A 12,755-nucleotide genomic window follows, 5' to 3' on the forward strand; every position below is an offset into this window, starting at 1 on the left:
TTCCCATCATGCTCAGGATAAAACCCACGCTCCTTCCCCTGCCTACTTCTCAGCCTCTCTCTGCCTCTGATGTCTATCTTCTTTGCCTTCTGAGGTCAGCTATAAAACAAAGCCTTTGAACCTACTATTCTTTCTCCCTCTAACACTTTCATTCCCTTCCTCCCAGCCTCTGTTCAGACATCACCTCCTCTGGAAAGGCTTTCCTGGTCCGCCCCATTCTCAGTCACACCTCTTCCTGCTTCATTCACTCTTGCCACGCTGTAGCGCAGGGCATAATCCTTGGTTTATGTGCTATTGTCTCCCAACTAGAATCTAAGTTCTGATCTTTGTTGACTTGGTGAGTGCCCTTTTCTAGAGCCTGGCACATAAGGTACTCAGCAAATATTTGTGAAGGGAATGAATGGTTGATGAATGAATGCACCAGGCCCTCAGCTCTGTATTCTGTGAGCCCCCAGTGCACACCTGACGGTTGGGCACCTTAGGCAAACAGTTTAATAATGGTGTGGGGATTGGGGTTGCACTTGAATGTGAGTTTCTAATTTTTAGAGGACTTAACTTACACGCAATGACTACTCTTTTCCTTGTGCATCAGAGTGGACGATCCCAGAGCAAGGGGTCCACTCTTTCTTCTAAAACATGAAGGCTTTGCTATTCATGCAGTGACCCTGTCACATGGTTTATCGATCCCAGCCACACACACCTCCTCACATACATCCCTCAGTACTGGCAAAAATATTAATAGATTTTTATTAAGATCTCGCAACGAAACAAACACTGTTCTAACGTTTTCAGATATATTATCTCATTTCGTTGGCTTAGCAACCTTGAGAGCAGTAGGAGATTTGGTTTCCACTTCAGATTAGGAAACTGAGATACAGAGGAACCATGTAACATCTCAGAGTTCACACAGCCGCTAAGAGAACAGGCCAAATCCTTCTGAGGTGTTTAGTTTGAGATAAAGTCTCTGATGAGTCAGTTCCCACACAAGGTTCACTCTCTCACCCTCAGTCCTCTCCTGTGGGCTCAGAGCTCTGTGGAATCCTGAAAAGACAAGACAACAGACATGAATGGCATGAGAAAGACCATGGGGCCCCATACCCATAAAGGCAATGTGTTCCCACCAAAAGCATAACCAGATGAGTGATACAGTTGGGATATGGGCCCTCAGCTATTGTCTCTTAGCCCTCTGTGTCTCTCAGGGCTGGCCCTTTCTCCCACCCCTCTAAAGGATGTGACACCTCACACTTTCTAGGGAACAACCAGATTCTATGCAGCAATCCACTCACCCTCTCGTTCCCTTGTTGGTCCAGCTCCATCTGGTAACCAAGAGTCCTGACGCCCCCAGTCCTCGATACCCTCACATGACTGGTGGCACCCCAAGAATGAGGTCCTTATGAAAATCTCCTCGGCCTATGCACTGCTGAGAAAGGAGAGACCAGGCTGGGGCACTGACGCCCACCCACTGTGGTCCTGGCAGTGGTGCCAACGGGCTGCTGGGGGCTGTCACTTCTCTCAAAGGACAAGGCCTGGGGCCCTGCTCCTGGAAGTTCCAGGGCAGAAGAAAGGAAAGGAGAGCGAGGAATGAGCCTTGGAATGTCTTAAGCTATGATTTTTTCACTCCCTGCTCCCTGCTCTCTCAAATCTCCAAGTAAGAGAGCAAGTGAAAAGGTAAATGGACCAATTTCAAAAGGAGTTGCAAGGTCTCTGGGAAGCAAAACCTCTGGGTTGTAGTTGAGGCTCTGAGTAACAATAAATGATACCTTCTCCTGCACTCATCAAAGATTTCCAGGAGCTCCCCCAACATCCCCACCTCACTGCCAGCCAGCATCCTCCTTCTGCAGGGCCAGACACAGAATGCTGAAACTCAGATACTATGTGCAAAACTGCTGGCTGAAATGTGGACACAGAAATATTTGAGAGAGCAGGGAACAGGGAGTGAAAAAATCTTAGCTTCAGGCATTCCAAGGCTCAGTCCCAGGGAGAACTCAGGATGGAGGGATGCTGAGTTGGGACTGAGATGTCCTTGTCGTTGTCCTATGAGGTAGTTTAAGCCAGCTCTGGCACCCAGCCCACAGTCAATGGTCTCTCGGGTTGAAAGGACTTGCCTGCACCATGGACTCTGCCCCACCACATGGATCGTCCCCTTCTCATGATCTTGGACATTGGTGACCCCCTTGCCAAGCACCAATGAACAGCGTGACTTTCAGTGCCACAGTCTTTGTGCAAAATCAGTCACTGAGAACCTGATTTCTGAGGCCTCGTGCAGTTCTAATATTCTGATGCTTAATAAGGACTTATAATGGAACACGACCAGGAAAAAAAAATTCCTTTGCTCACCACAGAATGGTTGCTAACATTTTCCACAAAAATAAGCAACAGAGACCAAATATAACCTAGATTTAAGATTTTAATCAAAGTCCATGACATGAATCAATCAAAATATGTGATAGAAGAGACTATGTATTAATTTCATTATTACCCAGAAGTGTTCCTCATCACCCTTGAGATGAATGTCATATGATCATCTGTAAAATTATTTACTAAATAGAGACAAGTTGCCAAGGCATATGACAGGCACTTTGGAGAATTCAGGAAACTCATGACATAGTCTTCATCTTTAGAAGAGAAATAGATGATCCTATAAAAATAATTCAGAAGCTAATACAAGAAATTTGGGTCATACTATAATTTTTAAAGATTTATTTGTGTAGTTGAAAGGCAGAGTGACAGAGAAAGAGAGAGAGAGAGAGAGAGAGAGAATGATAGACAGAGAAAGAGAGATCTTTCATCTGCAGGCTTACTTCCCAAATGGCTGCAACAGCCAGGGCTGGGCTGAGCTTAAGCCAGGAGCCAGAAACTCCATCCTGGTCTCCTACAGGAGTGTCAGGGGCCCAAGCACTTGGTGCATCATCTCTGCCACCCCCAGGCTCATTAGCAGGAAGTTAGAGAGGAAGCAGAGCAACAAGGATTTGAACCAGCACTTTAATATGGGATGCTGGCATAACCAACAGCGGCTTAACCCACTGTGCCACAATGCCAGCACCCATACTATAATGTGTAGAGTTTAATATCTGGCTATGGTTCACTCTGGTGTTGACCAAATATACATAGAAGTCCAGCTGATGCTAAACTTTTGAAGCACAAATAGAAATATGAAACATTATTACCACTAAATTATATCACTAAAGACAAGTAATGAATGACTCTCTGCAAGTGTGCATATAGTGCTTACCTTATCCCAATCATCCAACTGATTTTCTTTAGGGAAAGTCTAGCCTTTATTGATGGGATAATGGTTGCCATTTTACTTTCAACAATATATAGACATTATATTTTACCTATAACAGCCCTATAGACAGAACCAGCTACAAAATTTTTGGGGTCCTACTCAAATTGAAAATGTGAGGTTCCTTATTCAAAAATCATTGAGATTTTTCAAGATAGAAAAAGCATCTGAGACCAGTGTTGTGGCACCAGCAGGTTTAAACACCACCTATAATGCTGATATCCCATACAAACACCAGTTTGAGTCCTGGCTGCACCACTTCTGATCCAGCTCCCTGTTAATGCACCTGGGAAAGCAGCAGAAGATGACGTATTTGAGTCCTTTCCATGAACACAGGAGACCTGGATGGAATTCCAGGCTCCTGGCCCTGACTGTTACAGTCATTTAGGGAGTGAATCAGCAGATGGAAGATCTCTTTCTTTCTTTCTTTCTTTCTTTCTTTCTTTCTTTCTTTTTTTTTTTTTTTGAAGATCTCTTGCTTCTCCTCTCTGTCTCTTCCTTTGTTTCTGTAACTCTGCCTTTCAAATAAATAAAATAAATCTTTAAAAAAAGAAAAGAAAAAGAGCATTAAACCAAGTTCAAGACACTTTGCTACTTAGGATCACACCTTGTGGAGCCTGTTTGCAGATGATCTGGAATTAACCATGGCTAACATTTGAGTGCTTGCAGCCTGCTGAGGCCTATTCTAAAACTTTCCATTTATTGACTCATCTCATCTTCAAGACACCCCCGAGAAGGGCAGTTCTATTATTTTCCACCTTTAAAAAGGAACCTGAAACAAAAGGGTTCTGTGTCTTGTCCATGGATCCCTGGGCATGGGATAAAGCCAGGATTTGAATTCGGGCAGCTATGGCCCAGGCTCTATGACATCCGCACACATACTGTTTCTTATCAAGTCTCTAAAACTGTCTGGAAACTTACTAATAGATTTTCATTCCAAGGAGTCTTTCCATTTTCTTCTAACATTAATGCTAGGCTTTAGGAGCTGTGAGCATGTCACAGTTCTGGGGAGTTGCAATGACAAGGCACCTTTTGCGTGAGTGTTCCTGGGTATATGAATGCAGAGAGCTGAGAATGGTTGTTTTGGACCCTCACATGCTATTTAACCCCACAGTCAAAGCACTGACAGCTAGAGCTCTGGGTAATGGTGGTTCAGATCAACAAAACACACAAGACTCCAATTATGGAATAGTTTCATGCTGTTACGAGGTTTTTAGACTGAACTGGGTTTTCCTGCAACAAACTTGACTTCTGGCTCTTAAGGACCTGTGGGAAGAACCTCCGAGCTAAGCATTGCACCTTCATGCAAAGAAGGCTGAGAGTCAGGCACAGGGTGGAAAATGAGTAGCACTGTTCTTGGCAGGGAGAATGCGAGGCAGCCTGGCCCCCAGCTTTCTAGAGCGACGGTTCTCAACTTCAGCTGTGCATCAGATTTCTGGAGATGCAGGCTTCCTTGCTCAAGTTCTAACATGCTGGCAGCACTTGTGAGGTAGGCAATCCATCCTTTGGGAAGCGTCATTTACAAAGTGGACAGTCTTCACATGCTGGTGACCTCTCCTCACCATACTCCTCTGCCTCAGAGTAGAGCAAGCTGAGTACCGCTTCTAGGAGAGTATAAGCAAGTCAGGCAATGCACCTAATTCAGGAGACAGAGTGGCCCAGGACTTACAAGTGGACGAGAAAAATCAAGGTTGTGATTTTTTTTTCCCTTTGGCAAATAATCTCAGTAATTCCCTCTTTTATTGGAGTATAAATCGTGCCCCATACCATGACCTGCTATCCTCAGAATGAGGAGGCTGTCTCAGGCAAACTTTTCTCCTGCATGTGGATTCCAGGCCCCTTTCTCTCTCTCCACCTGCTGGTTCCTCTAAATACTCTGGCTTCGAAGGCTCTAATTTCCAGGAAATTCTTTTTTTGTCAGAATGGATCAGAGTCATCAAACACTGTTGATGAAACAGACCTCAGAGAGCATTCAGCTCAGCCTTTTCACTCAGTAGATAGGAAAATAAGGGCCCGAGCAGGTCAGACGCTGGCTAGTGTCACCGAGTGGGATCCACACTTGCATGCATAGAAGAGGCCACATGGGCAGACGCCACGTACTCACAGTGCATACTGCCCAAAGATGTCCCCTCTCCCTACAGTGCCACATCACACCAAGTGAGCTGACACCCACCACAGGGCATGTCTAGACTCTCTTTACTGGATTTCCCATTAAAGTGATAACTGAAAAACAGGCTTTTTTTTTAATCTCTGGAAATGAATGGATGTCTGATATAGCAGAAATTCAGCAAGGGGGCCGGAAAAAGTCCACTGTGCACCTATTTTTTAAAAATGCTATAAATAAAGACAACAGTCAGAAACCAGATTAAACTTCCAAGTGGAAAATGGGAAGTGAAAGATCAAAGACCTGACCTGCTCCTAACTAGGAAGCTCTAGTCCAGTTGTCCAGCTGTCTTCCGGCTCCATGACATTTGGATTCAGAGAATTGTGGACGTCTAGAACTGAGACAGATCTCAAAGGCCAGAGGTTGTAGGCCAACTTCTAATCAAGTCCTCAGCTCAGCGAGCTAAGGACACTTGCCCGAGGTCACACAGCCTCAGGTTGGTGAATCAATCAGGGCTATTCTTCAGTCTTTCAAGGAACCACCAGGGTAGGTTATTTGGTTCTTTGTAAAGAAAAATTATGACCCAGTAGTTTGATTTCTTTCCTGTATGGCATAAAAATCTCAAACAGATCACCTAACAGGAAACTATAATAACAGTTTTTAATTAACATAAAGTCTCCCCAACGTTTTTTGTTGTTGTTATATTACTGCCATACAATGTAAATCAATTAGCGGCAATGGGCTAGTGGATGCCGAGCTGGGCGATCAATCACTGGATGGATAATTGTTCTGTTGCTGAGATGAACACCTTATCATGCTATTAGGACCGCTGATGAATCTTGCAGTCCTCACAAAGCCTACAATTTAGGGACTATCCATTCCAGCTGTCTCCATCCCCGTAGCCTTCTCCATGCAAACAATTGTTGCACTGAGTGCAGCATTTAATTAAAGGCCCTTCCCATGTTATGGCTGCAACCACAGGAAAGACAAGAGACCTCATTTGTAAAAAAAAAAAAAAAAAAAAAGCAGCAGCAGCAGAAGAAGACACCTCCTTTTAGAGATTAGTTAGCTTTAAAACAAGCAGGATTAAAGTCAGGGACGCCACGAAAAGAGAAAGAGCTATTGATGACTGTGGGATTGGAAATTGGAAAGTCCATTGGTGCCTGTAGTTTGATACTAATGTTGGAGTTAGTATGAAGTCACAAGTGTAAAACATGACCCTGGGTCTCTTCTCACTTTAAAGGGTCACCTGGTGCCAAAAGTCCCACCAAACATCTCACCTGAATTGTTTGTGGCTGCCAGATTCCGACCGAGGTCAGAAATCAGAGGTTGAGGAGACAAGTGGGTAAAGCCCAGAAGGCGGTGTTTGTCATATCTGAGTAGAGAGAGATCCTTCTACAAGGTAGCTCTGATTCTGTTTCAACAAAGGGGGGCTTTTCCTGGGACAATTCTTATTGGAACAGGAGACAACACTCCCATCACCCCCCACCCCAAAATCAAACAGGCAACAAATAATTTTACCATTACCAGGTAATATGTGTTAATTGCTCAGTTTATATACTCAGAATGACATACCATTAGAGACCGTGTATGCATTGTAACTAGAGCATTAATAAATTTAAAATGTGCCTATTAGGATGACAGCTTTGGAGGTGCAAAGGAATAACAGTTATCACTTGGCAGAAGCCGCTCTCACCCCATCTGCCGAGACTTTGCATACATTTTCAGCTTCCTGAGCAATGATTAGGCCTGTCAGAACCTCTTTAACCTCCTAACTGCTGGTCCCCACTGGCCGTAATTAGAGACTAATGAATTCAGAAGATGCAGGCCGTGAGGAAAACTGCCTTGACAGTTTGTGTACAAATTAAGCCCCAATTACTTCATGCATCTTTTGCATCGCTGATACAAGTCTCTGTTATTATTTTTGAATATGGTCATTTTAGCAGAAACGAAGAACTTGGCTAATGTATTTTGTCATTTTTATGGCTCATCATAAAGAAAAAACATACTGGGCGGGTCATGAATATGTGAAATAAACTATGGCAGATTATAAAAAGAAATTAATTTTCCTCTTGGGAATACCCGACCCCCTGCTGGGTATGCTTATTAATATGGTTATTGTCACCCAGAGAATATTGACCAGGAAGGCGCCTGGGTCACCCATGAGTTGCCTGGTTCAGGTTTAGGCCCCGCGAACTTGGAAGTGAGATGCTTCTTCATTGCTAATCCCGGTATAAAGACACCTTCCAGCATGTAGTAAACAAACAAACAAACAAACAAACAAACACTCTTTGTTTTCTGCTTTCACCTGTCTGTCCACTTCCATAGCCACAGCAAAAGTCTACAAGTGAGAAGTGTGACATTTAAGCCCTAATACTAAGGTCCAATGTGATGCTGTAATGACATTGAATCTTGTTTCAGTCCCCACTGGTCAACCTTGGCCGTTTGGAGTATTCCCTCCCCTCCTCTATAGGTTCATGCAAGAATCTTGGATTAGATGTTTCCAGAAGGGCAGGGGAGTTGTGGGCATTTCTGTGTGATGCTCATCACCTTTATGGCTATTTCTTCAGCTATACAGTACTGCTGCCAAGTGCTGACCCTGCCATCTGTCTTGGTCCCCACTGCCCAGGACGGCTCAGAGATCCCTCTGTCCATGGTCTTTCCCCACTGAGAAGCAGTGCCCCAGGTCACCCTCCACTGAAGTTCCAGCACTCCAGGACTCCTGTCTCTGCTCCTCAGTAGCCTTGGAGAAAGAATCTCCTTTTTCTCTGGCCACTTCACCTCTCCAGTGCACAGCATTTCCCTCCATTCCTTCTTACAGTAGGCAGAATAATGTACACGTCCACACCCCCTCTCCCCCAATGTTATGTCCTCATCCTCAGGACCTGTGATGATGATACCTTACTTGGTGAAATTGACTTTGCAGATTTTGAGATGAGGAGCTTATCAAGGTTTGCCCAATCTAATCATAAGGTCCCAAGAGGAAGACAGTAGGGTTAGAGTTAGTTCTAGGAGATGTGACAATGCAAGCAAGAGGCTAGAGTAATGCAAGGAAGAGGCCACAGATCAAGGAATGCAGGCCACCTCTAAGAGCTAAAAAGGGGCAAAGGTGTTGGGGTACAGCAGGTTAAGCCATCCCTTGGAACACCAACATCTTAATCAGAGTTCTGGGTAGAGTCCTGGCTACTCCAGTTCTGATCCAGTTCCCTACTAATGTTTCCTGGGAAGCAACAGATGATGGCTCAAGTACTTGGGCCCCTGCCACACACAGGAAAGACTGGGGAGAATTGATCTCTGGGTGGCTGGCTTTGACCAGGCATAGCCCTGACTGTTGTAGGAATTCGAAAAGTTTACTAGTAGTTAGAAGTAGCTCGCTCATGTGCTCTCTCTCTCTCTCTCTCTCTCTCTCTCTCTGTAGCTCTTTTTTTTCAAATAAATAAACCTTTTTGTAAGAGCTGGAAAGGTCAGGCAATGAATTCTCTGAAGTTTTGGAAGGAACCAGTCCATCAACACCTTAATTTTAGATTTCTGATGTCCACTACTATAACAGGATAAATGTATATTGTTTTTTTAAAGGATTTACTTATTTATTTATTTGAAAGTCAGAGTTACACAGAGAGAGAAGGAAAGGCAGAGAGAGAGGTCTTCCATCCACTGGTTCACTCCCCAGATGGCCTTAACAGCTGGAACTGCACCAATCTGAACCCAGGAGCCAGGAGCTTCCCCTGGGTCTCTCATGCAGGTTCAGGGGCCCAAGGACTTGGGCCATCTTCTACTGCTCTCCCAGGCCATAGCAGAGAGCTGGATTGGAAGTGGAGCAACCCGGACTCAAACTGATGCCCATATGGGATGCCAGCACTGCAGAGAGCGGCTTTACCTGCTACGCCACAGCACCAGCCCCAATGTATATTGTTTAATACACTACGTTTGTGGTAATTTGTAAATGTAGCAATAGAAAACTAATATATTTTCTTCTATGGCAACAAAGATTTGTTTGTATAATAGTGCTTGTTATTCTAATAATAATTATTCTATTAATAATTTATCTCACATAAATTATTATGCCCTTTGCCTTCTCATTTCTAAGAGTGAAATGATAAATTAGCCTCATTAAGTTGCTATGAGAATCAACGAAATTAAAGAACTCATTTGATATGTGAAATGCAATAGATGCTAAATAAAAAATTGGCAAAGTATGGCTCAAAACTGAGTTGTGGTGTGCCTGGATGTCAGCCTGTACTTGGCTGCCTCCTCGCCTCTCATCCCCAGGTCATCACGATGGACTGTATTCATGGTTTCTAGAAGCAGATCCCACCCTGCCTTTTCCTGAGTGACTGTGCTGTGATTTTCCCCCAAAGCTTCATATGCTGGAAACTTGGCCCCAGTGGAATGTATGAAAGCATAGTGAACCTTTATGAGATCTGGCCTAGAGAGGTGATTGGACCATAACTGCCCTCATGAAGGCATTAATCTGGTACCCAAGAGTCGGTCAGATATCACGGGAGAGGATGAGTTCCTGCAAGAGTGGGTGTGAGCCTGGCCTCTCCATGGTCTCTTGATTCCCGCCTCATCATGTGATCTTTTCCACATGCACTCCGGCCCTTGTCATGTCATCTGCTCTGTGACCCTCCCAAGAGCCCACCAGATGCTAGTACCATGCTCTGCAATTTCCAGAACTGTGAGCTAAGCAAACTTCTGTTCTTCATAATGTACCTTGGCTCAGGTATGAAGATGGGCAGAAAGCAATAATCTCTATATGGTGATTTTAAATATGACCTACTCTCTTAGGCTCTAAGACCTGTGATCTAGACCTTTCTATTTGGTCTCTGTTCTAACCTTCACGTCTCCTTCTTAGTAAAAATTATCTGAGCCTCAAGTCTGCTGAGCTATATTCTGATGCTTCTTTAGCCCTGAAATTGTAGTGAACCTGCTATGTTGGCTTCATGTTGGTATTGGGTGTTTGCCTTAGCACTCTAAAATTTTTTATTTATTTATATTTATATGAAAGGCAGACACATACATAGGGAGGGAGGGAGAAAGAGCAAGCATACTTCTATCCACTGGTTCATTTCCCAAGTGTCCATAATGGCTAGGGCTGGGCCAGGTCTTCACAGGGGTGGCAGGGCCCCAATTACTTGCACCATCACCTGCTGCTTTCCAGGGTGAATATTAGTAGGAATCCAAAATTGGAAGCAGAGCTGGAACTTGAACTTAAGCACTGCATGAAATGCCCACCTACCTAAGAGCTTTAGCCTTAGGAGGAAGAACTTTAATTCTGTTACTTGCTCTGCTGAGAACTCTTGCTGAAGGAACAGATGCCACATCCTGAACCTAATCTCCTGACCAGAGCCAGAAGGCCCCACCTCATGCTTACCCTTGTCTTTGCCTGGTCTATACCCTTCCTCCCTACCCCCAGATTCAGCCATGTATATTATAGCCATCCTTGAACAGATTCCTATTGAACAAAAGGGGGCAGCTGGACTGGTAGGACTGAGCCACTCCCTGATGCCTCTCACTGTATTCTCTCCAGACCCACATGAGTGGTAGAGTCTATTTCTCTTTGTCCAGCAAATCTCCATCCTTAATACTCCTCGCCTCCTGTTCCAGATTATCACCAGCACATCATAATGGCTGGCTCTGCATTCTGATTACTAAAGGGAGAGGCTAAATAAAGATGTGGGCTGTGGGTTAAATATTGACATAGAAATTCATTTCATTAGAGTGATTTAAGCAATATTTAGACAAAGGATAATATTCATTTCTTTAACGTGATTTGCATAGAGTGATTTTTTCCTAGTAACATTTTCCAAGTTAGGTTTCCAAAAGAGTAGACAAGGTCTAGACCACCTCTTTTTGTGAACTCTTAACTTGGTACCCATGACAGTCTGGTGATGAGAAGTTTTAGAGCCAGGGAGGTACCAGGGACAGGTAAGAAGCAGCACCAGAACTGTGTGGGGAGCAGTCCTCCTGTCTTCTGGAGATAAGCTTCAGGGAGGACTGAGGAAAAATAGGGGAGGCTAACCAACACTGTCACCCCAAAATGGGAAAGAGTAGCCAAAAAAGCTGACTCATCATCACCTCTCCCCCTCCATGGCAATGAACTTGAAATGAATTTCAAGTGATGCAGTGTGCCAAGGTCAGAAAGCCATACTCCTTGGATATCTAGAGCTCCACCAGGTTGTTACACATTCTCCAGTAACCAAGTGTAGAACCTGCATTCTCCTTCCTAGGAAAATACCAAGCATGTCAGATTACTCCTGCTCAGGTCCAGGATCACTCATTTGTTAGACAACATTCGCTTGGCTACTCAAAGACTCCAACCACAGATCAGGTTCTAAGATAATGGTCCCTCCATGATGTTTCTAGGAGTTTCCCATGTGTGTCTTCAGTTCTGCATTTGCCACAGCATCTCTCTAGTTCAGAGGAGACTCTTATTATTGTAAAATTAATTTACATGGAAGCTGGACAAAGAATTTACAATCCAAAGGGGAGGCATACCTGGCCCTACTGCATCCTGGGACCCTGCAAGAGACACCCACATCTGGAGCCAAAGGAGTTCTTGGGCAGGTGGCAAGAGGCCGCAGGTATGCAGCAGACTGAGACACAGGGTGATGGCTCCCAGAGGTATCCACCATGAGGTGGGTGGGAAGCTGCTCATCTCAGTCACATTATTTTCATTTTTAGAACATACAAGAAGGTTCATTCATTCTCTGGGTTAACTTCTGAAGTTTGGATCAAATTACCAATTCCTCTTTTAGTTGGAACATGTTATTTTCATATAATGTTAATTTCATGTTAATTTTCAAGATGACTTTAAATAAATTCAAGTGTGATTGGCCCCTAATGATTTATTGTGGCAAAACAAAGAATGCTCATTGCCGTGCTGGGACAGGTTGAGCCCTAACTCAGTGTTCCGTAACAGGAGCATCCTTGCTGTCACTGTTCAAGTCCATTGCCTTATGAGGTTTTTACAAGTCTCTTTATCTTGCTGAAAGCATTCTCCTTCAAGGATGAAGATTGGTTTATTCACCTGGACAGCTCTCCAGAGTGGCTGCTTTACCCATAACAAAGTCTTGGAAACACATTGCAAAGTCAAATTAAAATAAATTTCCAACAATAAACATATTCTTAGTGATTAAAACGCATCCTTAATGGTTAAAATATGTACTTCATAGTTAATTTATAAAGGATTCCCTTTCATATATCGCCCTGCTTACACACACACATACACACCACACACACACACACACACACATCAAAACAATTTCCTAGAACTGAGAAGGTAATTTTCATAGCATCAAAAAGAAGGACTGAGAGCTTTCTGTTCCCTGATTTAGTAAAGGACCCAGTTCACTGATGCAATCT

At 43.9% G+C, this 12,755-nt stretch overlaps 1 long non-coding RNA gene across 9 annotated transcripts in view; it reads right to left on the reverse strand.

Annotated features, from left to right (window-relative positions):
- Positions 1–724: 724 nt before the first annotated feature.
- The window catches only part of LOC103350974 (uncharacterized), a 183,641-nt gene continuing 171,610 nt past the window's right edge, over positions 725–12,755 (reverse strand). For all 9 annotated transcript variants that reach the window (XR_016219643.1, XR_016219640.1, XR_011381442.2 and 6 more), the window contains one exon: positions 725–1,041. This is a non-coding gene — a long non-coding RNA (uncharacterized LOC103350974). The remainder of the gene's footprint in view (positions 1,042–12,755) is intronic.

The sequence above is a fragment of the Oryctolagus cuniculus genome, chromosome 13 (assembly GCF_051225735.1).
Source record: "Oryctolagus cuniculus isolate XC-2025 breed Fujian yellow rabbit chromosome 13, ASM5122573v1, whole genome shotgun sequence".
Lineage (NCBI taxonomy): Eukaryota > Metazoa > Chordata > Mammalia > Lagomorpha > Leporidae > Oryctolagus > Oryctolagus cuniculus.